The 26481-nt window shown below is 53.3% G+C and overlaps 1 protein-coding gene across 2 annotated transcripts in view; it reads right to left on the bottom strand.

Moving 5' to 3' along the window:
* LOC146019752 (uncharacterized) overlaps positions 1-26481 on the bottom strand; it is a 96554-nt gene that overhangs the window by 5930 nt on the left and 64143 nt on the right. The window lies entirely within an intron of this gene.

Below are 26481 nucleotides of genomic sequence, written 5' to 3'. Positions count from 1 at the left end.
GAGGGGTCAGTGAGACATATGGAAGGGGCAGTGAGAGAGATATGGAGAGGCAGTGAGAGATATGGAGGAGGCAGTGAGAGAGATATGGAGGGGGCAGTGAGAGAGACATGGAGGAGGCAGAGAGAGAGACATGGAGGAGGCAGTGAGAGAGATAGAGGGGGCAGTGAGAGATATGGAAGGGGCAGTGAGAGAGATATGGAGGGGGCAGTGAGAGAGATATGGAGGGGGCAGTGAGGGAGATATGGAGGAGGCAGTGAGAGAGATATGGAGGGGGCAGTGAGAGAGATATTGAGGGGGCAGTGAGAGAGATATGGAGGAGGCAGTGAGAGAGATATGGAGGAGGAAGTGAGAGAGATATGGAGGGGCAGTGAGAGAGATATTGAGGTGGCAGTGAGAGAGATATGAAGGGGCATTTAGAGCGATATGGAGGGGGAAGTGAGAGAGATATGGAGGAGGAAGTGAGGGAGATATGGAGGAGGCAGTGATATATGGAGGGGGCAGTGAGAGATATGGGGGGAGTCAGATATATGGAGGGGGCAGTGAGAGAGATATGGAGGAGGCAGTGAGAGAGGTATGGAGGAGGCAGTGAGAGAGATATGGAGGAGGCAGTGAGAGAGTTATGGAGTAGGCAGTGAGAGATATGGAGGGGGCAGTGAGAGAGATATGGAGGAGGCAGTGAGAGAGATATTGAGGAGGCAGTGAGAGAGATATGGAGGGGGCAGTGAGAGAGATATGGAGGGGGCAGTGAGAGATATGGAGGGGGTAGAGAGAGATATGGAGGAGGCAGTGAGAGAGATATGGAGGAGGCAGTGAGAGAGATATGGAGGAGGCAGTGAGAGAGATATGGAGGGGGCAGCGAGAGAGATATGGAGGGGCAGTGAGAGAGATATGGAGGAGGCAGTAAGAGATATGAAGAGGGGGCAGTGAGAGAGATATGGAGGGGGCAGTGAAAGAGACATGGAGGAGGCAGTGAGAGAGACATGGAGGGGGCAGTTAGAGATAAGGAGGGGGCAGTGAGAGATATTGAGGGGCAGTGAGAGAGATATGGAGGAGGCAGTGAGAGAGATATGGAGGAGGCAGTGAGAGAGATATGGAGGAGGCAGTGAGAGAGACATGGAGGAGGCAGTGAGAGAGACATGGAGGAGGCAGTGAGAGAGATAGAAGGGGCAGTGAGAGATATGGAAGGGGCAGTGAGAGATATGGAGGGGCAGTGAGAGAGATATGGAGGGGGCAGTGAGAGAGATATGGAGGAGGAAGTGAGAGAGATATGGTGGAGGCAGTGAGAGATATGGACGGGAAGTGAGAGAAATATGGAGGAGGAAGTGAGAGAGATATGGAGGGGGCAGTGAGAGAGATATGGAGGGGGCAGTGAGAGAGATAGATAGATATGGAGGGGGCAGTGATAGATATATGGAGGGGCAGTGAGAGATATGGAAGGGGCAGTGAGAGAGATATGGAGGGGGCAGTGAGAGAGATATGGAGGAAGTGAGAGAGATATGGAGGAGGCAGTGAGAGAGATATGAAGGAGGAAGTGAGAGAGATATGGAGGAGGAAGTGAGAGAGATATGGAGGGGGCAGTGAGAGATAGATATGGAGGGGGCAGTGAGAGAGATATGCAGGGTGCAGTGAGAGAGATATGGAGGGGGCAGTAAGAGAGATATGGAGGAGGCAGTGAGAGAGATATGGAGGAGGCAGTGAGAGAGATATAGAGGAGGCAGTGAGAGAGACATGGAGGGGTCAGTGAGAGAGATATGGTGGAGGAAGTGAGAGAGAAATGGAGGGGGCAGTGAGAGAGATATGGAGGGGGCAGTGAGAGAGATATGGAGGGGCAGTGATAGAGATATGGAGGGGCAGTGAGAGAGATATGGAGGACGAAGTGAGAGAGATATGGAGGACGAAGTGAGAGAGAGCTATGGAGGAGGCAGTGAGAGATATGGAGGTGGCAGTGAGATAGATATGGAGGGGGCAGTGAGAGAGATATGGAGGGGCTCTAACATCTGCACCCCCTTACCGCCCCCTATCGCCGGCTATTGCATACATAATTATCGCATATGCTGTAACATATGCGATAATTATGGCAAAGGACAGCTCTTGCGTTAAGAGCTGTCCTTTGCGGTGAGTCAGTGGGTCCCCCCTCCCTCCCTTACCCGGCACTGTGCTGCTGCTGCTGCTGCTGCTGGCTCTCCTCCTCCCTGCACCCGGAAGAGGATCATAGTGCTGGGAGGAGGACACAGGTGAGGGGGGGGGGGGTGCGGGGCGGCGGTGGGTCGGTGCGGAGCGGCAGGGGGTCACGTTAGAAGCCCATAGGCTTCTATGGGGCATTGCCAGATTTTTCTGGCGATGCCCCCCGCCGAGGTAACCTGACAATGGGGTTTTTACTGCATTTTTAGTTTAGAGAATCTCCCCCAGTGAGAGATACTTTTTGGATGGGACAATGGGCTGGATGTACTAAGCTTCAAAAGTGATCAAATGGAGAGTGATAAACAACCAACCAATCAGCTCCTGCCTGACACTTTTCAAACACAGTCTGTGATATGGCAGGTAGGAGCTAATTGGCTGGCTGTTTAGCACTCTCCATTTTATCACTTTTGGAGCTTAGTACATCTGGCCCAATGAGAGATATACAGAGGGGGCAGTGAGAGAGAGATGGAGGAGGCAGTGTGATATATATATACGGAGGGGGCAGTGAGAGAGATATGGAGGAGGCAGTGAGACATATGGAGGGGTAGTTTGAGATATGGAGGGGGCAGCGGGAGATATGGAGGGGGCAGTGAGAGACATATGGAGGAGGCAGTGAGAGAGATATGGAAGAGGAAGTGAGAGAGATATGGAGGGAGCAGTGAGAGAGATATGGAGGGTGCAGTGAGAGAGATATGGAGGGGGCAGTGAGAGAGATATGGAGGAGGCAGTGAGAGAGATACGGAGGAGGCAGTGAGAGAGATACAGAGGAGGCAGTGAGAGAGATACAGAGGAGGTAGTGAGAGAGATATGGAGGGGTCAGTGAGAGAGATATGGTCTAGGAAGCAAGAGATATGGAGGAGGCAGTGAGAGATATGGAGGGGGCAGTGAGAGATATACGGAGGGGGCAGTGAGAGATATGGAGAGGGCAGTGAGAGATATGCAGGAGGCAGCGAGAGATATGGAGGGGGCAGTGAGAGAGATATGGAGGGGGCAGTGAGAGAGATATGGAGGGGGCAGTGAGAGAGATATGGAGGGGCAGTGAGAGAGATATCATGGGGCAGTGAGAGAAATATGGAGGGGCAGTGAGAGAAATATGGAGGGGGCAGAGAGAGAGATATGGAGGTGGCAGAGAGAGAGAGATATGGAGGGGGCAGAGAGAGAGATATGGAGGGGGCAGAGAGAGAGATATGGAGATGGCAGTGAGAGAGATATGGAGGGGGCAGTGAGAGATTCGGAGGGGGCAGTGAGAGAGATATGGAGGGGGCAGTGAGAGAGATATGGAGGGGGCAGTGAGAGAAATATGGAGGGGGCAGTGAGAGAGATATGGAGGGGGCAGTGAGAGATATGGAGGGGGCAGTGAGAGAGATATGGAGGGGGCAGAGATAGAGATATGGAGGGGGCAGTGAGAGTGATATGGAGGGGGCAGTGAGAGAGATATGGAGGGGGCAGAGAGAGAGATATGGAGGGGGCAGTGAGAGAGATATGGAGGGGGCAGTGAGAGATATGGAGGGGGCAGTGAGAGATATGGAGGGGGCAGTGAGAGAGATATGGAGGAGGCAGTGAGAGAGATATGGAGGGGGCAGTGAGAGATATGGAGGGGGCAGTAAGAGATATGGAGGGGCAGTGAGAGATATGGAGGGGGCAGTGAGAGATATGGAGGGGCTGTGAGATAGCTATGGAGGGGGCAGTGAGAGATATGGAGGGGGCAGTGAGAGAGATATGGAGGGGCAGTGAGAGAGATATGGAGGGGGCAGTGAGAGAGATATGGAGGGGGCAGTGAGAGAGATATGGAGGGGGCAGTGAGAGAGATATGGAGGGGGCAGTGAGAGAGATATGGAGGGGGCAGTGAGAGAGATATGGAGGGGGCAGTGAGAGAGATATGGAGGGGGCAGTGAGAGAGATATGGAGGGGCAGTGAGAGAGATATGGAGGGGGCAGTGAGAGAGATATGGAGAGGGCAGTGAGAGAGATATGGAGGGGCAGTGAGAGATATGGAGGGTGCAGTGAGAGATATGGAGGGGGCAGAGAGAGAGATATGGAGGGGGCAGTGAGAGATATGGAGGGGGCAGTGAGAGATATGGAGGGGGCAGTGAGAGAGATATGGAGGAGGCAGTGAGAGAGATATGGAGGGGGCAGTGAGAGATTAGGAGGGGGCAGTAAGAGATATGGAGGGGCAGTGAGAGATATGGAGGGGGCAGTGAGAGATATGGAGGGGCTGTGAGATAGATATGGAGGGGGCAGTGAGAGATATGGAGGGGGCAGTGAGAGAGATATGGAGGGGGCAGTGAGAGAGATATGGAGGGGGCAGTGAGAGAGATATGGAGGGGGCAGTGAGAGATATGGAGGGGGCAGTGAGAGAGATATGGAGGGGGCAGTGAGAGAGATATGGAGGGGCAGTGAGAGATATGGAGGGGGCAGAGAGAGGGAGATATGGAGGGGGCAGTGAGAGATATGGAGGGGGCAGTGAGAGAGATATGGAGGAGGCAGTGAGAGAGATATGGAGGGGGCAGTGAGAGAGATATGGAGGAGGCAGTGAGAGAGATATGGAGGGGGCAGTGAGAGAGATATGGAGGGGGCAGTGAGAGAGGTACAGTATGGAGGAGGCAGTGAGAGAGATATGGAGGAGGCAGTGAGAGAGATATGGAGGAGGCAGTGAGAGAGATATGGAGGGGGCAGTGAGAGAGATATGGAGGAGGCAGTGAGAGAGATATGGAGGGGGCAGTGAGAGAGATATGGAGGGGGCAGTGAGAGAGGTACAGTATGGAGGAGGCAGTGAGAGAGATATGGAGGAGGCAGTGAGAGAGATATGGAGGGGGCAGTGAGAGATATGGAAGGGGCAGTGAGAGAGATATGGAGGGGGCAGTGAGAGAGATATGGAGGGGGCAGTAAGGGAGATATGGAGGAGGCAGTGAGAGAGATATGGAGGGGGCAGTGAGAGAGATATTGAGGGGGCAGTGAGAGAGATATGGAGGAGGCAGTGAGAGAGATATGGAGTAGGAAGTGAGAGATATATGGAGGGGCAGTGAGAGAGATATTGAGGTGGCAGTGAGAGAGATATGAAGGGGCATTTAGAGAGATATGGAGGGGGAAGTGAGAGAGATATGGAGGAGGAAGTGAGGGAGATATGGAGGAGGCAGTGATATATGGAGGGGGCAGTGAGAGATATGGGGGGAGTCAGATATATGGAGGGGGCAGTGAGAGAGATATGGAGGAGGCAGTGAGAGAGGTATGGAGGAGGCAGTGAGAGAGATATGGAGGAGGCAGTGAGAGAGATATGGAGGAGGCAGTGAGAGAGTTATGGAATAGGCAGTGAGAGATATGGAGGGGGCAGTGAGAGAGATATGGAGGAGGCAGTGAGAGAGATATGGAGGAGGCAGTGAGAGAGATATGGAGGGGGCAGTGAGAGAGATATGGAGGGGGCAGTGAGAGATATGGAGGGGGTAGAGAGAGATATGGAGGAGGCAGTGAGAGAGATATGGAGGAGGCAGTGAGAGAGATATGGAGGAGGCAGTGAGAGAGATATGGAGGGGGCAGCGAGAGAGATATGGAGGGTAAGTGAGAGAGATATGGAGGAGGCAGTAAGAGATATGAAGAGGGGGCAGTGAGAGAGATATGGAGGGGGCAGTGAGAGAGACATGGAGGAGGCAGTGAGAGAGACATGGAGGGGGCAGTTAGAGATAAGGAGGGGGCAGTGAGAGATATTGAGGGGCAGTGAGAGAGATATGGAGGAGGCAGTGAGAGAGATATGGAGGAGGCAGTGAGAGAGATATGGAGGAGGCAGTGAGAGAGACATGGAGGAGGCAGTGAGAGAGACATGGAGGAGGCAGTGAGAGAGACATGGAGGAGGCAGTGAGAGAGATATGGAGGGGGCAGTGAGAGAGATAGATAGATATGGAGGGGGCAGTGATAGATATATGGAGGGGCAGTGAGAGATATGGAAGGGGCAGTGAGAGATATGGAGGGGCAGTGAGAGAGATATGGAGGGGGCAGTGAGAGAGATATGGAGGAGGAAGTGAGAGAGATATGGTGGAGGCAGTGAGAGATATGGACGGGAAGTGAGAGAAATATGGAGGTGGAAGTGAGAGAGATATGGAGGGGGCAGTGAGAGAGATATGGAGGGGGCAGTGAGAGAGATAGATAGATATGGAGGGGGCAGTGATAGATATATGGAGGGGCAGTGAGAGATATGGAAGGGGCAGTGAGAGAGATATGGAGGGGGCAGTGAGAGAGATATGGAGGAAGTGAGAGAGATATGGAGGAGGCAGTGAGAGAGATATGAAGGAGGAAGTGAGAGAGATATGGAGGAGGAAGTGAGAGAGATATGGAGGGGGCAGTGAGAGATAGATATGGAGGGGGCAGTGAGAGAGATATGCAGGGTGCAGTGAGAGAGATATGGAGGGGGCAGTAAGAGAGATATGGAGGAGGCAGTGAGAGAGATATGGAGGAGGCAGTGAGAGAGATATAGAGGAGGCAGTGAGAGAGACATGGAGGGGTCAGTGAGAGAGATATGGTGGAGGAAGTGAGAGAGATATGGAGGGGGCAGTGAGAGAGATATGGAGGGGGCAGTGAGAGAGATATGGAGGGGCAGTGATAGAGATATGGAGGGGCAGTGAGAGAGATATGGAGGACGAAGTGAGAGAGATATGGAGGACGAAGTGAGAGAGAGCTATGGAGGAGGCAGTGAGAGATATGGAGGTGGCAGTGAGATAGATATGGAGGGGGCAGTGAGAGAGATATGGAGGGGCTCTAACATCTGCACCCCCTTACCGCCCCCTATCGCCGGCTATTGCATACATAATTATCGCATATGCTGTAACATATGCAATAATTATGGCAAAGGACAGCTCTTGCGTTAAGAGCTGTCCTTTGCGGTGAGTCAGTGGGTCCCCCCTCCCTCCCTTACCCGGCACTGTGCTGCTGCTGCTGCTGCTGGCTCTCCTCCTCCCTGCACCCGGAATAGGATCATAGTGCTGGGAGGAGGACACAGGTGAGGGGGGGGGGGGTGCGGGGCGGCGGTGGGTCGGTGCGGAGCGGCAGGGGGTCACGTTAGAAGCCCATAGGCTTCTATGGGGCATTGCCAGATTTTTCTGGCGATGCCCCCCGCCGAGGTAACCTGACAATGGGGTTTTTACTGCATTTTTAGTTTAGAGAATCTCCCCCAGTGAGAGATACTTTTTGGATGGGACAATGGGCTGGATGTACTAAGCTTCAAAAGTGATCAAATGGAGAGTGATAAACAACCAACCAATCAGCTCCTGCCTGACACTTTTCAAACACAGTCTGTGATATGGCAGGTAGGAGCTTATTGGCTGGCTGTTTAGCACTCTCCATTTTATCACTTTTGGAGCTTAGTACATCTGGCCCAATGAGAGATATACAGAGGGGGCAGTGAGAGAGATATGGAGGAGGCAGTGTGATATATATATACGGAGGGGGCAGTGAGAGAGATATGGAGGAGGCAGTGAGACATATGGAGGGGCAGTTTGAGATATGGAGGGGGCAGCGGGAGATATGGAGGGGGCAGTGAGAGACATATGGAGGAGGCAGTGAGAGAGATATGGAGGAGGAAGTGAGAGAGATATGGAGGGGGCAGTGAGAGAGATATGGAGGAGGCAGTGAGAGAGATATGGAGGAGGCAGTGAGAGAGATACAGAGGAGGCAGTGAGAGAGATACAGAGGAGGTAGTGAGAGAGATATGGAGGGGTCAGTGAGAGAGATATGGTCTAGGAAGCAAGAGATATGGAGGAGGCAGTGAGAGATATGGAGGGGGCAGTGAGAGATATACGGAGGGGGCAGTGAGAGATATGGAGAGGGCAGTGAGAGATATGCAGGAGGCAGCGAGAGATATGGAGGGGGCAGTGAGAGAGATATGGAGGGGGCAGTGAGAGAGATATGGAGGGGGCAGTGAGAGAGATATGGAGGGGCAGTGAGAGAGATATGATGGGGCAGTGAGAGAAATATGGAGGGGCAGTGAGAGAAATATGGAGGGGGCAGAGAGAGAGATATGGAGGTGGCAGAGAGAGAGAGAGATATGGAGGGGGCAGAGAGAGAGATATGGAGGGGGCAGAGAGAGAGATATGGAGGTGGCAGTGAGAGAGATATGGAGGGGGCAGTGAGAGATTCGGAGGGGGCAGTGAGAGAGATATGGAGGGGGCAGTGAGAGAGATATGGAGGGGGCAGTGAGAGAAATATGGAGGGGACAGTGAGAGAGATATGGAGGGGGCAGTGAGAGATATGGAGGGGGCAGTGAGAGAGATATGGAGGGGGCAGAGATAGAGATATGGAGGGGGCAGTGAGAGAGATATGGAGGGGGCAGTGAGAGAGATATGGAGGGGCAGTGAGAGATATGGAGGGGGCAGAGAGAGAGATATGGAGGGGGCAGTGAGAGAGATATGGAGGGGGCAGTGAGAGAGATATGGAGGGGCAGTGAGAGATATGGAGGGGGCAGTGAGAGATATGGAGGGGGCAGAGAGAGAGATATGGAGGGGGCAGTGAGAGATATGGAGGGGGCAGTGAGAGATATGGAGGGGGCAGTGAGAGAGATATGGAGGAGGCCGTGAGAGAGATATGGAGGGGGCAGTGAGAGATTAGGAGGGGGCAGTAAGAGATATGGAGGGGCAGTGAGAGATATGGAGGGGGCAGTGAGAGATATGGAGGGGCTGTGAGATAGATATGGAGGGGGCAGTGAGAGATATGGAGGGGGCAGTGAGAGAGATATGGAGGGGGCAGTGAGAGAGATATGGAGGGGGCAGTGAGATAGATATGGAGGGGGCAGTGAGAGATATGGAGGGGGCAGTGAGAGAGATATGGAGGGGGCAGTGAGAGAGATATGGAGGGGCAGTGAGAGATATGGAGGGGGCAGTGAGAGATATGGAGGGGGCAGAGAGAGGGAGATATGGAGGGGGCAGTGAGAGAGATATGGAGGAGGCAGTGAGAGAGATATGGAGGGGGCAGTGAGAGAGATATGGAGGAGGCAGTGAGAGAGATATGGAGGGGGCAGTGAGAGAGATATGGAGGAGGCAGTGAGAGAGGTACAGTATGGAGGAGGCAGTGAGAGAGATATGGAGGAGGCAGTGAGAGAGATATGGAGGAGGCAGTGAGATAGATATGGAGGGGGCAGTGAGAGATATGGAAGGGGCAGTGAGAGAGATATGGAGGGGGCAGTGAGAGAGATATGGAGGGGGCAGTGAGGGAGATATGGAGGAGGCAGTGAGAGAGATATGGAGGGGGCATTGAGAGAGATATTGATTGGGCAGTGAGAGAGATATGGAGGAGGCAGTGAGAGAGATATGGAGGAGGAAGTGAGAGATATATGGAGGGGCAGTGAGAGAGATATTGAGGTGGCAGTGAGAGAGATATGAAGGGGCATTTAGAGAGATATGGAGGGGGAAGTGAGAGAGATATGGAGGAGGAAGTGAGGGAGATATGGAGGAGGCAGTGATATATGGAGGGGGCAGTGAGAGATATGGAGGGGCAGTGAGAGATATGGAGGGGGCAGTGAGAGATATGGAGGGGCTGTGAGATAGATATGGAGGGGGCAGTGAGAGATATGGAGGGGGCAGTGAGAGAGATATGGAGGGGCAGTGAGAGAAATATGGAGGGGGCAGTGAGAGAGATATGGAGGGGGCAGTGAGAGATTCGGAGGGGGCAGTGAGAGAGATATGGAGGGGGCAGTGAGAGAGATATGGAGGGGGCAGTGAGAGAGATATGGAGGGGGCAGAGATAGAGATATGGAGGGGCAGTGAGAGAGATATGGAGGGGGCAGTGAGAGAGATATGGAGGGGGCAGTGAGAGAGATATGGAGGGGGCAGTGAGAGAGATATGGAGGGGGCAGTAAGAGAGATATGGAGGGGGCAGTGAGAGAGATATGGAGGGGGCAGTGAGAGAGATATGGAGGGGCAGTGAGAGAGATATGGAGGGGGCAGTGAGAGAGATATGGAGGGGGCAGTGAGAGAGATATGGAGGGGCAGTGAGAGATATGGAGGGGGCAGTGAGAGATATGGAGGGGGCAGAGAGAGAGATATGGAGGGGGCAGTGAGAGATATGGAGGGGGCAGTGAGAGATATGGAGGGGGCAGTGAGAGAGATATGGAGGAGGCCGTGAGAGAGATATGGAGGGGGCAGTGAGAGATTAGGAGGGGGCAGTAAGAGATATGGAGGGGCAGTGAGAGATATGGAGGGGGCAGTGAGAGATATGGAGGGGCTGTGAGATAGATATGGAGGGGGCAGTGAGAGATATGGAGGGGGCAGTGAGAGAGATATGGAGGGGGCAGTGAGAGAGATATGGAGGGGGCAGTGAGATAGATATGGAGGGGGCAGTGAGAGATATGGAGGGGGCAGTGAGAGAGATATGGAGGGGGCAGTGAGAGAGATATGGAGGGGCAGTGAGAGATATGGAGGGGGCAGTGAGAGATATGGAGGGGGCAGAGAGAGGGAGATATGGAGGGGGCAGTGAGAGAGATATGGAGGAGGCAGTGAGAGAGATATGGAGGGGGCAGTGAGAGAGATATGGAGGAGGCAGTGAGAGAGATATGGAGGGGGCAGTGAGAGAGATATGGAGGAGGCAGTGAGAGAGGTACAGTATGGAGGAGGCAGTGAGAGAGATATGGAGGAGGCAGTGAGAGAGATATGGAGGAGGCAGTGAGATAGATATGGAGGGGGCAGTGAGAGATATGGAAGGGGCAGTGAGAGAGATATGGAGGGGGCAGTGAGAGAGATATGGAGGGGGCAGTGAGGGAGATATGGAGGAGGCAGTGAGAGAGATATGGAGGGGGCATTGAGAGAGATATTGATTGGGCAGTGAGAGAGATATGGAGGAGGCAGTGAGAGAGATATGGAGGAGGAAGTGAGAGATATATGGAGGGGCAGTGAGAGAGATATTGAGGTGGCAGTGAGAGAGATATGAAGGGGCATTTAGAGAGATATGGAGGGGGAAGTGAGAGAGATATGGAGGAGGAAGTGAGGGAGATATGGAGGAGGCAGTGATATATGGAGGGGGCAGTGAGAGATATGGGGGGAGTCAGATATATGGAGGGGGCAGTGAGAGAGATATGGAGGAGGCAGTGAGAGAGGTATGGAGGAGGCAGTGAGAGAGATATGGAGGAGGCAGTGAGAGAGATATGGAGGAGGCAGTGAGAGAGTTATGGAGTAGGCAGTGAGAGATATGGAGGGGGCAGTGAGAGAGATATGGAGGAGGCAGTGAGAGAGATATGGAGGAGGCAGTGAGAGAGATATGGAGGGGGCAGTGAGAGAGATATGGAGGGGGCAGTGAGAGATATGGAGGGGGTAGTGAGAGATATGGAGGAGGCAGTGAGAGAGATATGAAGGAGGCAGTGAGAGAGATATGGAGGAGGCAGTGAGAGAGATATGGAGGGGGCAGCGAGAGAGATATGGAGGGGCAGTGAGAGAGATATGGAGGAGGCAGTAAGAGATATGAAGAGGGGGCAGTGAGAGAGATATGGAGGGGCAGTGAGAGAAATATGGAGGGGGCAGAGAGAGAGATATGGAGGTGACAGAGAGAGAGAGATATGGAGGGGGCAGAGAGAGAGATATGGAGGGGGCAGAGAGAGAGATATGGAGGTGGCAGTGAGAGAGATATGGAGGGGGCAGTGAGAGATTCGGAGGGGGCAGTGAGAGAGATATGGAGGGGGCAGTGAGAGAGATATGGAGGGGGCAGTGAGAGAAATATGGAGGGGGCAGTGAGAGAGATATGGAGGGGGCAGTGAGAGATATGGAGGGGGCAGTGAGAGAGATATGGAGGGGGCAGAGATAGAGATATGGAGGGGGCAGTGAGAGAGATATGGAGGGGGCAGTGAGAGAGATATGGAGGGGCAGTGAGAGATATGGAGGGGGCAGAGAGAGAGATATGGAGGGGGCAGTGAGAGAGATATGGAGGGGGCAGTGAGAGATATGGAGGGGGCAGTGAGAGATATGGAGGGGGCAGTGAGAGAGATATGGAGGAGGCAGTGAGAGAGATATGGAGGGGGCAGTGAGAGATATGGAGGGGGCAGTAAGAGATATGGAGGGGCAGTGAGAGATATGGAGGGGGCAGTGAGAGATATGGAGGGGCTGTGAGATAGATATGGAGGGGGCAGTGAGAGATATGGAGGGGGCAGTGAGAGAGATATGGAGGGGCAGTGAGAGAGATATGGAGGGGGCAGTGAGAGAGATATGGAGGGGGCAGAGATAGAGATATGGAGGGGCAGTGAGAGAGATATGGAGGGGGCAGTGAGAGAGATATGGAGGGGGCAGTGAGAGAGATATGGAGGGGGCAGTGAGAGAGATATGGAGGGGGCAGTGAGAGAGATATGGAGGGGGCAGTGAGAGAGATATGGAGGGGGCAGTGAGAGAGATATGGAGGGGCAGTGAGAGATATGGAGGGGGCAGTAAGAGATATGGAGGGGCAGTGAGAGATATGGAGGGGGCAGTGAGAGATATGGAGGGGCTGTGAGAGAGATATGGAGGGGGCAGTGAGAGATTCGGAGGGGGCAGTGAGAGAGATATGGAGGGGGCAGTGAGAGAGATATGGAGGGGGCAGTGAGAGAGATATGGAGGGGGCAGAGATAGAGATATGGAGGGGCAGTGAGAGAGATATGGAGGGGGCAGTGAGAGAGATATGGAGGGGGCAGTGAGAGAGATATGGAGGGGGCAGTGAGAGAGATATGGAGGGGGCAGTGAGAGAGATATGGAGGGGGCAGTGAGAGAGATATGGAGGGGGCAGTGAGAGAGATATGGAGGGGCAGTGAGAGAGATATGGAGGGGGCAGTGAGAGAGATATGGAGGGGGCAGTGAGAGAGATATGGAGGGGCAGTGAGAGATATGGAGGGGGCAGTGAGAGATATGGAGGGGGCAGAGAGAGAGATATGGAGGGGGCAGTGAGAGATATGGAGGGGGCAGTGAGAGATATGGAGGGGCAGTGAGAGATATATGGAGGAGGCAGTGAGAGAGATATGGAGGGGGCAGTGAGAGATTAGGAGGGGGCAGTAAGAGATATGGAGGGGCAGTGAGAGATATGAAGGGGGCAGTGAGAGATATGGAGGGGCTGTGAGATAGATATGGAGGGGGCAGTGAGAGATATGGAGGGGGCAGTGAGAGAGATATGGAGGGGCAGTGAGAGAGATATGGAGGGGGCAGTGAGAGAGATATGGAGGGGGCAGTGAGAGATATGGAGGGGGCAGTGAGAGAGATATGGAGGGGGCAGTGAGAGAGATATGGAGGGGCAGTGAAAGATATGGAGGGGGCAGTGAGAGATATGGAGGGGGCAGAGAGAGGGAGATATGGAGGGGGCAGTGAGAGATATGGAGGGGGCAGTGAGAGAGATATGGAGGAGGCAGTGAGAGAGATATGGAGGGGGCAGTGAGAGAGATATGGAGGAGGCAGTGAGAGAGATATGGAGGGGGCAGTGAGAGAGATATGGAGGGGGCAGTGAGAGAGGTACAGTATGGAGGAGGCAGTGAGAGAGATATGGAGGAGGCAGTGAGAGAGATATGGAGGAGGCAGTGAGATAGATATGGAGGGGGCAGTGAGAGATATGGAAGGGGCAGTGAGAGAGATATGGAGGGGGCAGTGAGAGAGATATGGAGGGGGCAGTGAGGGAGATATGGAGGAGGCAGTGAGAGAGATATGGAGGGGCAGTGAGAGAGATATTGAGGGGGCAGTGAGAGAGATATGGAGGAGGCAGTGAGAGAGATATGGAGGAGGAAGTGAGAGATATATGGAGGGGCAGTGAGAGAGATATTGAGGTGGCAGTGAGAGAGATATGAAGGGGCATTTAGAGAGATATGGAGGGGGAAGTGAGAGAGATATGGAGGAGGAAGTGAGGGAGATATGGAGGAGGCAGTGATATATGGAGGGGGCAGTGAGATATGGGGGGAGTCAGATATATGGAGGGGGCAGTGAGAGAGATATGGAGGAGGCAGTGAGAGAGGTATGGAGGAGGCAGTGAGAGAGATATGGAGGAGGCAGTGAGAGAGATATGGAGGAGGCAGTGAGAGAGTTATGGAGTAGGCAGTGAGAGATATGGAGGGGGCAGTGAGAGAGATATGGAGGAGGCAGTGAGAGAGATATGGAGGAGGCAGTGAGAGAGATATGGAGGGGGCAGTGAGAGAGATATGGAGGGGGCAGTGAGAGATATGGAGGGGGTAGAGAGAGATATGGAGGAGGCAGTGAGAGAGATATGGAGGAGGCAGTGAGAGAGATATGGAGGAGGCAGTGAGAGAGATATGGAGGGGGCAGCGAGAGAGATATGGAGGGGCAGTGAGAGAGATATGGAGGAGGCAGTAAGAGATATGAAGAGGGGGCAGTGAGAGAGATATGGAGGGGGCAGTGAGAGAGACATGGAGGAGGCAGTGAGAGAGACATGGACGGGGCAGTTAGAGATAAGGAGGGGGCAGTGAGAGATATTGAGGGGCAGTGAGAGAGATATGGAGGAGGCAGTGAGAGAGATATGGAGGAGGCAGTGAGAGAGATATGGAGGAGGCAGTGAGAGAGACATGGAGGAGGCAGTGAGAGAGACATGGAGGAGGCAGTGAGAGAGACATGGAGGAGGCAGTGAGAGAGATAGAAGGGGCAGTGAGAGATATGGAAGGGGCAGTGAGAGATATGGAGGGCAGTGAGAGAGATATGGAGGGGGCAGTGAGAGAGATATGGAGGAGGAAGTGATAGCGATATGGTGGAGGCAGTGAGAGATATGGACGGGAAGTGAGAGAAATATGGAGGAGGAAGTGAGAGAGATATGGAGGGGGCAGTGAGAGATATGGAGGGGGCAGTGAGAGAGATAGATAGATAGATATGGAGGGGGCAGTGATAGATATATGGAGGGGCAGTGAGAGATATGGAAGGGGCAGTGAGAGAGATATGGAGGGGGCAGTGAGAGAGATATGGAGGAAGTGAGAGATATATGGAGGAGGCAGTGAGAGAGATATGAAGGAGGAAGTGAGAGAGATATGAAGGAGGAAGTGAGAGATATGGAGGAGGAAGTGAGAGAGATATGGAGGGGGCAGTGAGAGATAGATATGGAGGGGGCAGTGAGAGAGATATGCAGGGTGCAGTGAGAGAGATATGGAGGGGGCAGTAAGAGAGATATGGAGGAGGCAGTGAGAGAGATATGGAGGATGCAGTGAGAGAGATATAGAGGAGGCAGTGAGAGAGACATGGAGGGGTCAGTGAGAGAGATATGGTGGAGGAAGTGAGAGAGATATGGAGGGGGCAGTGAGAGAGATATGGAGGGGGCAGTGAGAGAGATATGGAGGGGCAGTGATAGAGATATGGAGGGGCAGTGAGAGAGATATGGAGGACGAAGTGAGAGAGATATGGAGGACGAAGTGAGAGAGAGCTATGGAGGAGGCAGTGAGAGATATGGAGGTGGCAGTGAGATAGATATGGAGGGGGCAGTGAGAGAGATATGGAGGGGCTCTAACATCTGCACCCCCTTACCGCCCCCTATCGCCGGCTATTGCATACATAATTATCGCATATGCTGTAACATATGCGATAATTATGGCAAAGGACAGCTCTTGCGTTAAGAGCTGTCCTTTGCGGTGAGTCAGTGGGTCCCCCCTCCCTCCCTTACCCGGCACTGTGCTGCTGCTGCTGCTGCTGGCTCTCCTCCTCCCTGCACCCGGAAGAGGATCATAGTGCTGGGAGGAGGACACAGGTGAGGGGGGGGGGTGCGGGGCGGCGGTGGGTCGGTGCGGAGCGGCAGGGGGTCACGTTAGAAGCCCATAGGCTTCTATGGGGCATTGCCAGATTTTTCTGGCGATGCCCCCCGCCGAGGTAACCTGACAATGGGGTTTTTACTGCATTTTTAGTTTAGAGAATCTCCCCCAGTGAGAGATACTTTTTGGATGGGACAATGGGCTGGATGTACTAAGCTTCAAAAGTGATCAAATGGAGAGTGATAAACAACCAACCAATCAGCTCCTGCCTGACACTTTTCAAACACAGTCTGTGATATGGCAGGTAGGAGCTTATTGGCTGGCTGTTTAGCACTCTCCATTTTATCACTTTTGGAGCTTAGTACATCTGGCCCAATGAGAGATATACAGAGGGGGCAGTGAGAGAGATATGGAGGAGGCAGTGTGATATATATATACGGAGGGGGCAGTGAGAGAGATATGGAGGAGGCAGTGAGACATATGGAGGGGCAGTTTGAGATATGGAGGGGGCAGCGGGAGATATGGAGGGGGCAGTGAGAGACATATGGAGGAGGCAGTGAGAGAGATATGGAGGAGGAAGTGAGAGAGATATGGAGGGAGCAGTGAGAGAGATATGGAGGGAGCAGTGAGAGAGATATGGAGGGTGCAGTGAGAGAGATATGGAGGGGGCAGTGAGAGAGATATGGAGGAGGCAGTGAGAGAGATATGGAGGAGGCAGTGAGAGAGATACAGAGGAGGCAGTGAGAGAGATACAGAGGAGGTAGTGAGAGAGATATGGAGAGGTCAGTGAGAGAGATATGGTCTAGGAAGCAAGAGATATGGAGGAGGCAGTGAGAGATATGGAGGGGGCAGCAGGGATGTGCGGTGAGGTTAGTGGTTGGTGAGGCCCTGGCTTGGTGGAGCCAGCGCCAATGGGCTCTGTGGAGAGCGCTGAGTCCACGTTGCTTCTGTGCTGACAGGCAGGTGTGCATAAGCAGCAGAAACCGACAGAGTGGCTCCTGCCTGTCAGTGCAGAAGCAACCCAGACCCGGCGCTCTTCACAAAGCCTGTTGGTGCTGGCTCCACCAAGCCGCATGTATCATAATAAGGCCCCATGGTGTCACAGATATGCTTATCATATAGGGTCTCCCAGCACATACCCTGAGCCAGCCCCGCCAAGTCTAATGCAGGCAGCCCACAGGCAGCACATGAGCGATGCTGGGCACAGAGTGGCTGCTACAAGTGGGAATTACTAAATAGCAGGCCACCACCTGGTGGCCACTATGACAGGTAGCAAGGGGGTGGCATGGATGGATGGAATCCTGACAGGTTAACAGGGGTGACTGTCAGCAGGGATTCTAATTAGCAATATGGGTGCAAGCTGACTCTGTACTGAGCTAGTGACAATGTGGGAAAGACTGTCACTGTCTGCTCTGCATGAAGGGGTACATTCAGGCAGTCTGCTCTCCCTGCTGTGCTATAACCTAATGGCCACATTCTGGCTAGGGACATAGTAGAACAGGGTACCTGTCTTAAGTTGCCAGCTCCAGCTGGTCACCTCTCTCCTTATGGCTCCTGGTCACACTGCCTGTCTCACCGGAGGTTTTCTGTGCAGCTCCACCACCTCCGCGGTGTGTTGGTCGCTGCTCCCGCCATCTCCCACGCGATGGCTGTGTCTGCTCCCTGACCCAGCTGCTCCCCTCTGGTCCCTGGCTCTCTTTCCGCTGGTTTATTCCGCAGCGCTCCTCTGGTCCACACCAAAAACCCGGCTGCGGCTGCTCCGCTCGCTCCCCTAGTCCCTGGCTCTGTCCCCTCCTCTGGAGCTGAGCAGGGAGGAGGCCGCAGGCAGCGACGTGACCACCAATGGCTTCAAGCTTCCATCAGGTATTTGCGGCATAGAGGAGCCGGCGGGTGGCAGTTTAACTGGTGCCCGGCAACAGGAGAGATTAGCAGACCTCTCTGTCTATAGAAACGGCACCTGTAGAGGTGCCTCAGTGACATCCAGGGACGTGCTTTCTGCCTATATGAAAGCACGCCCCTGTCACTGAGGCAGATGTGATTGTCCAATCACATCTGCCTCAGTGACAGTGGCGTACTTTCATATAGGCAGAAAGCACGTCCCTGTCACTGAGGCACCTCTACAGGTGCCGTTTCTATAGCTTTTTTTGAGTGGGCTTTTACAGCCCGGCGCTCGGTCCCAGCCACTGCCCGCCCCCTGTTTTCGACCCTTAACATTGCCAGCGGGAGGCACCGCTCTTGGTGCCTCCTAAGCCAGAAAAAAAAACAGGGGGGGGAGGTAAAAATTGTAATAATAATAAAAAGCATACACTTATGACACATAATATGTGTCATAAGTATTTGTTTTGTATTATTTTCTTATTTTGTTCATTAATGACAGGGGAGGCTCTGCCTCCCCTGCCTCCCCTGACTGCACGTCCCTGGGGGGCAGTGAGAGATATACGGAGGGGGCAGTGAGAGATATGGAGAGGGCAGTGAGAGATATGCAGGAGGCAGCGAGAGATATGGAGGGGGCAGTGAGAGAGATATGGAGGGGGCAGTGAGAGAGATATGGAGGGGGCAGTGAGAGAGATATGGAGGGGCAGTGAGAGAGATATGATGGGGCAGTGAGAGCAGTGGCGTAATTAGCATACAGCAACCCCCGCAGTGGCTTGGAGGAGCCGGGGGTCTGCGGGGCGCTCTCCCTGACTTGCCTTCAGTTCTCTGCTGCTGTGCAGGATAAGAGAGGGCACTGGGGTCACGGAGCTGCACTGATTTATTTCTTCTGTATGCAGTCCCGTCCTCCCGAGTCCTCTCAGGTCTGCTAGAGCTCACACAGTCACAGTCACACACTGGATTAAGGGATAGTCTGTAAACTACTTTCCACTTTACAAGTGTATTCATACACTCTTGATTACACTTGTATAGCGGCAAGTAGTTTGCAGACTGTCCCTTACTTCCAGCGTGACTTCTGAGACTTTTCTTACAGGAGGGTGGACTCTCTGGAGCCTGTAGCACACTAGCATGGAGCATAACGGGTGTTTAAGAGGGGGTGAGTGTCACACAAAGTGTGTCACAGTGTGTGTGTATATCCCATTAACTATGCAAAACCTGGGGGCGAAATGTAATAGGGTGCGTTTTTTTTTTTTTTTGCGATTTTTCCCGCAAAATATGCCGTTTTCGCCCATTTCCCGAAAATCGCATATTTTATAGGGTGCGATTTGCGGGAAAAATCGCATTTTTTAAAGGTGCGATTTTTAGTTAGACTAAAAATCGCATCCAGATGTTTTCCCATTAAAAAGGATAGAAGTCGCATATTTAATGGGTTGCGATTTTTAGTAAAGCTTACTAAAAATCGCAAAAAAAATAGACCAGGTTCTGCCTGGCGCTTTTATCAGAAACATGCACAGATCATTGAGATCTGTGCATGGTTCTGTTGTAAAAAAATAGTTAAAACAAAAAAAAAGAAAAAAAACGGCGTGCGGTCCCCCCCCTAAGCATAACCAGCCCCGGGCTCCAAAAGCCGGTGCTGGTATCATAAAATCAAAGGAACAATCAAGTTGGGGTTCCCTGGATTTTATAAAACCAGCACCAGGCTCAAGGTCCGGCGCTGGTTCCCAAAATACGGGGGACAAAATGACTAGGGGTCCCCCGTATTTTAAGAACCAGCACCGGACACAACCAGCCAGCAGGGTAATGCCACAGCCGGGGGGAGACTTTTTATACAAGTCCCCCCGGCCAAAGCATTAACCCCCTGGCTGGTCAGCATGGGCAGGGGTCCTGGGGAAGTGGGGACCCCCCCAATGAAGGGGTCCCCCCCCTCCAGGACTTACCAGCCCATGCTGATAGTCCGGGGCTGTCCCCGATGCCCCTGGGCGGTGGGCATCGGGCTGATATTTGGTGTAAAAGAATAGATAAACTATTGTTTTTTACTGTGGCACTACAAGTGCCAGCAAGCCTCCCCAGCAAGCTGGGACTTGGAGAACCACAAGTCCCAGCCTGCTGGGCATTAAAGGGCCCGCTGGCACTTGTAGTTCCACAGTTAAAAAAATAGTGCACAAAACACACTGACACACATTTTAAATAAAACTTTAATACACACATTACACACATACTAATACTTACCTATCTTCTTCCCGTAGGTAGCCCTGGTCCTGATGTCCTCCGGTCCTGTGTCGGCGTTCCTCTTCATGTCGACGTCCTTCTTGAAGTCGACGTCCCTGTCGGCGATGGCGTCCGGTGTCCGGGTCCGACGAAATCCATGGAGGAAGCTGTGGAAGGAAACCATACTCACCTGTCCCAGCGCGACGTAGTCCAGGTAAGGGTCTTTGCAAAAAAACAAACCGACACCCGAAACCAGACCGGACTGACGGAGACGCACGTGTGTTTGTTTACATCGTGCGGCTCCGCCTCCCGAATGCCGCTATTGGCCGCCTTGCGGCCTAGCGGCCAATCAGGAGCCGCTAGGCCGCAAGGCGGCCAATAGCGGCATTCGGGAGGCGGAGCCGCACGATGTAAACACCGTGCGTCTCCGTCAGTCCGGTCTGGTTTCGGGGTGACGGTTTGTTTTTTTGCAAAGACCCTTACCTGGACTACGTCGCGCTGGGACAGGTGAGTATGGTTTCCTTCCACAGCTTCCTCCATGGATTTCGTCGGACCCGGACACCGGACGCCATCGCCGACAGGGACGTCGACTTCAAGAAGGACGTCGACATGAAGAGGAACGCCGACACAGGACCGGAGGACATCAGGACCAGGGCTACCTACGGGAAGAAGATAGGTAAGTATTAGTATGTGTGTAATGTGTGTATTAAAGTTTTATTTAAAATGTGTGTCAGTGTGTTTTGTGCACTATTTTTTTAACTGTGGAACTACAAGTGCCAGCGGGCCCTTTAATGCCCAGCAGGCTGGGACTTGTGGTTCTCCAAGTCCCAGCTTGCTGGGGAGGCTTGCTGGCACTTGTAGTGCCACAGTAAAAAACAATAGTTTATCTATTCTTTTACACCAAATATCAGCCAGATGCCCACCGCCCAGGGGCATCGGGGACAGCCCCGGACTATCAGCATGGGCTGGTAAGTCCTGGAGGGGGGGGACCCCTTCATTGGGGGGGTCCCCACTTCCCCAGGACCCCTGCCCATGCTGACCAGCCAGGGGGTTAATGCTTTGGCCGGGGGGACTTGTATAAAAAGTCTCCCCCCGGCTGTGGCATTACCCTGCTGGCTGGTTGTGTCCGGTGCTGGTTCTTAAAATACGGGGGACCCCTAGTCATTTTGTCCCCCGTATTTTGGGAACCAGCGCCGGACCTTGAGCCTGGTGCTGGTTTTATAAAATCCAGGGAACCCCAACTTGATTGTTCCTTTGATTTTATGATACCAGCACCGGCTTTTGGAGCCCGGGGCTGGTTATGCTTAGGGGGGGGACCGCACGCCGTTTTTTTTCTTTTTTTTTTCACAACCAAAATCGCATATATGAAAATGCGCACATTTTCAGGACTGAAAATGCGCACATTTTCAGGACTAAAAATCGACCTAAATCGCGGCAAATCGCATTTTTTGCCGCTAATTCGCATCTCATTACATATGCGAATTAGCGTCTAAAAATGCGATTTTTAAAGGTGCGATTTCTGGCGAGTTTGGAACTCGTCCAAAAATCGCACCCTATTACATTTCGCCCCAGGTGTCATTTTCAAATGTATAGATATCTATATTTCATTTTTTATTTCATTTGTTAAATTTCCCTGTTTTGGCACTCAGATGCTGGGGGGGGGGGGGCGCTCCAATTATTTTTGGCAGGGGGGAGCAAAATTTATAGTTACGCCACTGAGTGAGCGAAATATGGAGGGGGCAGAGAGAGAGATATGGAGGTGGCAGAGAGAGAGATATGGAGGGGGCAGAGAGAGAGATATGGAGGGGGCAGAGAGAGAGATATGGAGGTGGCAGTGAGAGAGATATGGAGGGGGCAGTGAGAGATTCGGAGGGGGCAGTGAGAGAGATATGGAGGGGGCAGTGAGAGAGATATGGAGGGGGCAGTGAGAGAAATATGGAGGGGGCAGTGAGAGAGATATGGAGGGGGCAGTGAGAGATATGGAGGGGGCAGTGAGAGAGATATGGAGGGGGCAGTGAGAGAGATATGGAGGGGCAGTGAGAGATATGGAGGGGGCAGAGAGAGAGATATGGAGGGGGCAGTGAGAGAGATATGGAGGGGGCAGTGAGAGATATGGAGGGGGCAGTGAGAGATATGGAGGGGGCAGTGAGAGAGATATGGAGGAGGCAGTGAGAGAGATATGGAGGGGCAGTGAGAGATATGGAGGGGGCAGTAAGAGATATGGAGGGGCAGTGAGAGATATGGAGGGGGCAGTGAGAGATATGGAGGGGCTGTGAGAAAGATATGGAGGGGGCAGTGAGAGATATGGAGGGGGCAGTGAGAGAGATATGGAGGGGCAGTGAGAGAAATATGGAGGGGGCAGTGAGAGAGATATGGAGGGGGCAGTGAGAGATTCGGAGGGGGCAGTGAGAGAGATATGGAGGGGGCAGTGAGAGAGATATGGAGGGGGCAGTGAGAGAGATATGGAGGGGGCAGAGATAGAGATATGGAGGGGCAGTGAGAGAGATATGGAGGGGGCAGTGAGAGAGATATGGAGGGGGCAGTGAGAGAGATATGGAGGGGGCAGTGAGAGAGATATGGAGGGGGCAGTGAGAGAGATATGGAGGGGGCAGTGAGAGAGATATGGAGGGAGCAGTGAGAGAGATATGGAGGGGCAGTGAGAGAAATATGGAGGGGGCAGTGAGAGAGATATGGAGGGGGCAGTGAGAGAGATATGGAGGGGCAGTGAGAGATATGGAGGGGGCAGTGAGAGATATGGAGGGGGCAGAGAGAGAGATATGGAGGGGGCAGTGAGAGATATGGAGGGGGCAGTGAGAGATATGGAGGGGGCAGTGAGAGAGATATGGAGGAGGCAGTGAGAGAGATATGGAGGGGGCAGTGAGAGATTAGGAGGGGGCAGTAAGAGATATGGAGGGGCAGTGAGAGATATGGAGGGGGCAGTGAGAGATATGGAGGGGCTGTGAGATAGATATGGAGGGGGCAGTGAGAGATATGGAGGGGGCAGTGAGAGAGATATGGAGGGGGCAGTGAGATAGATATGGAGGGGGCAGTGAGAGAGATATGGAGGGGGCAGTGAGAGATATGGAGGGGGCAGTGAGAGAGATATGGAGGGGGCAGTGAGAGAGATATGGAGGGGCAGTGAGAGATATGGAGGGGGCAGTGAGAGATATGGAGGGGGCAGAGAGAGGGAGATATGGAGGGGGCAGTGAGAGATATGGAGGGGGCAGTGAGAGAGATATGGAGGAGGCAGTGAGAGAGATATGGAGGGGGCAGTGAGAGAGATATGGAGGAGGCAGTGAGAGAGATATGGAGGGGGCAGTGAGAGAGATATGGAGGGGGCAGTGAGAGAGGTACAGTATGGAGGAGGCAGTGAGAGAGATATGGAGGAGGCAGTGAGAGAGATATGGAGGAGGCAGTGAGATAGATATGGAGGGGGCAGTGAGAGATATGGAAGAGGCAGTGAGAGAGATATGGAGGGGGCAGTGAGAGAGATATGGAGGGGGCAGTGAGGGAGATATGGAGGAGGCAGTGAGAGAGATATGGAGGGGGCAGTGAGAGAGATATTGAGGGGGCAGTGAGAGAGATATGGAGGAGGCAGTGAGAGAGATATGGAGGAGGAAGTGAGAGATATATGGAGGGGCAGTGAGAGAGATATGGAGGGGGCAGTGAGAGAGATATGGAGGGGCAGTGAGAGAGATATGGAGGGGGCAGTGAGAGAGATATGGAGGGGGCAGTGAGAGAGATATGGAGGGGGCAGTGAGAGAGATATGGAGGGGGCAGTGAGAGAGATATGGAGGGGCAGTGAGAGAGATATGGAGGGGGCAGTGAGAGAGATATGGAGGGGGCAGTGAGAGAGATATGGAGGGGGCAGTGAGAGAGATATGGAGGGGGCAGTGAGAGAGATATGGAGGGGGCAGTGAGAGAGATATGGAGGGGCAGTGAGAGATATGGAGGGGGCAGTGAGAGATATGGAGGGGGCAGATAGAGGGAGATATGGAGGGGGCAGTGAGAGATATGGAGGGGGCAGTGAGAGAGATATGGAGGAGGCAGTGAGAGAGATATGGAGGGGGCAGTGAGAGAGATATGGAGGAGGCAGTGAGAGAGATATGGAGGGGGCAGTGAGAGAGATATGGAGGGGGCAGTGAGAGAGGTATGGAGGAGGCAGTGAGAGAGATATGGAGGAGGCAGTGAGAGAGATATGGAGGAGGCAGTGAGATAGATATGGAGGGGGCAGTGAGAGATATGGAGGGGGCAGTGAGAGAGATATGGAGGGGGCAGTGAGAGAGATATGGAGGGGGCAGTGAGAGATATATGGAGGGGGCAGTGAGAGAGATATGGAGGGGGCAGTGAGAGAGATATGGAGGGGCAGTGAGAGATATGGAGGGGGCAGTGAGAGATATGGAGGGGGCAGAGAGAGGGAGATATGGAGGGGGCAGTGAGAGATATGGAGGGGGCAGTGAGAGAGATATGGAGGAGGCAGTAAGAGAGATATGGAGGGGGCAGTGAGAGAGATATGGAGGGGGCAGTGAGAGAGGTATGGAGGAGGCAGTGAGAGAGATATGGAGGAGGCAGTGGGAGCGATATGGAGGAGGCAGTGAGAGAGATATGGAGAGGCAGTGAGAGATATGGAGGAGGCAGTGAGAGAGATATGGAGGGGGCAGTGAGAGAGACATGGAGGAGGCAGAGAGAGAGACATGGAGGAGGCAGTGAGAGAGATAGAGGGGGCAGTGAGAGATATGGAAGGGGCAGTGAGAGAGATATGGAGGGGGCAGTGAGAGAGATATGGAGGGGGCAGTGAGGGAGATATGGAGGAGGCAGTGAGAGAGATATGGAGGGGGCAGTGAGAGAGATATTGAGGGGGCAGTGAGAGAGATATGGAGGAGGCAGTGAGAGAGATATGGAGGAGGAAGTGAGAGAGATATGGAGGGGCAGTGAGAGAGATATTGAGGTGGCAGTGAGAGAGATATGAAGGGGCATTTAGAGAGATATGGAGGGGGAAGTGAGAGAGATATGGAGGAGGAAGTGAGGGAGATATGGAGGAGGCAGTGATATATGGAGGGGGCAGTGAGAGATATGGGGGGAGTCAGATATATGGAGGGGGCAGTGAGAGAGATATGGAGGAGGCAGTGAGAGAGGTATGGAGGAGGCAGTGAGAGAGATATGGAGGAGGCAGTGAGAGAGTTATGGAGTAGGCAGTGAGAGATATGGAGGGGGCAGTGAGAGAGATATGGAGGAGGCAGTGAGAGAGATATGGAGGAGGCAGTGAGAGAGAAATGAAGGGGGCAGTGAGAGAGATATGGAGGGGGCAGTGAGAGATATGGAGGGGGTAGAGAGAGATATGGAGGAGGCAGTGAGAGAGATATGGAGGAGGCAGTGAGAGAGATATGGAGGAGGCAGTGAGAGAGATATGGAGGGGGCAGCGAGAGAGATATGGAGGGGCAGTGAGAGAGATATGGAGGAGGCAGTAAGAGATATGAAGAGGGGGCAGTGAGAGAGATATGGAGGGGGCAGTGAGAGAGACATGGAGGAGGCAGTGAGAGAGACATGGAGGGGGCAGTTAGAGATAAGGAGGGGGCAGTGAGAGATATTGAGGGGCAGTGAGAGAGATATGGAGGAGGCAGTGAGAGAGATATGGAGGAGGCAGTGAGAGAGATATGGAGGAGGCAGTGAGAGAGACATGGAGGAGGCAGTGAGAGAGACATGGAGGAGGCAGTGAGAGAGATAGAAGGGGCAGTGAGAGATATGGAAGGGGCAGTGAGAGATATGGAGGGGCAGTGAGAGAGATATGGAGGGGGCAGTGAGAGAGATATGGAGGAGGAAGTGAGAGAGATATGGTGGAGGCAGTGAGAGATATGGACGGGAAGTGAGAGAAATATGGAGGAGGAAGTGAGAGAGATATGGAGGGGGCAGTGAGAGAGACATGGAGGAGGCAGAGAGAGAGACATGGAGGAGGCAGTGAGAGAGATAGAGGGGGCAGTGAGAGATATGGAAGGGGCAGTGAGAGAGATATGGAGGGGGCAGTGAGAGAGATATGGAGGGGGCAGTGAGGGAGATATGGAGGAGGCAGTGAGAGAGATATGGAGGGGGCAGTGAGAGAGATATTGAGGGGGCAGTGAGAGAGATATGGAGGAGGCAGTGAGAGAGATATGGAGGAGGAAGTGAGAGAGATATGGAGGGGCAGTGAGAGAGATATTGAGGTGGCAGTGAGAGAGATATGAAGGGGCATTTAGAGAGATATGGAGGGGGAAGTGAGAGAGATATGGAGGAGGAAGTGAGGGAGATATGGAGGAGGCAGTGATATATGGAGGGGGCAGTGAGAGATATGGGGGGAGTCAGATATATGGAGGGGGCAGTGAGAGAGATATGGAGGAGGCAGTGAGAGAGGTATGGAGGAGGCAGTGAGAGAGATATGGAGGAGGCAGTGAGAGAGTTATGGAGTAGGCAGTGAGAGATATGGAGGGGGCAGTGAGAGAGATATGGAGGAGGCAGTGAGAGAGATATGGAGGAGGCAGTGAGAGAGATATGGAGGGGGCAGTGAGAGAGATATGGAGGGGGCAGTGAGAGATA

The sequence above is a fragment of the Crinia signifera genome, chromosome 7, assembly GCF_055691185.1.
Source record: "Crinia signifera chromosome 7, ASM5569118v1, whole genome shotgun sequence".
Taxonomy (NCBI): Eukaryota; Metazoa; Chordata; class Amphibia; order Anura; family Myobatrachidae; genus Crinia; species Crinia signifera.
The sequence above is the reverse complement of the archived record's forward strand: the minus strand, read 5'-3'. Positions and strand labels throughout refer to the sequence as shown.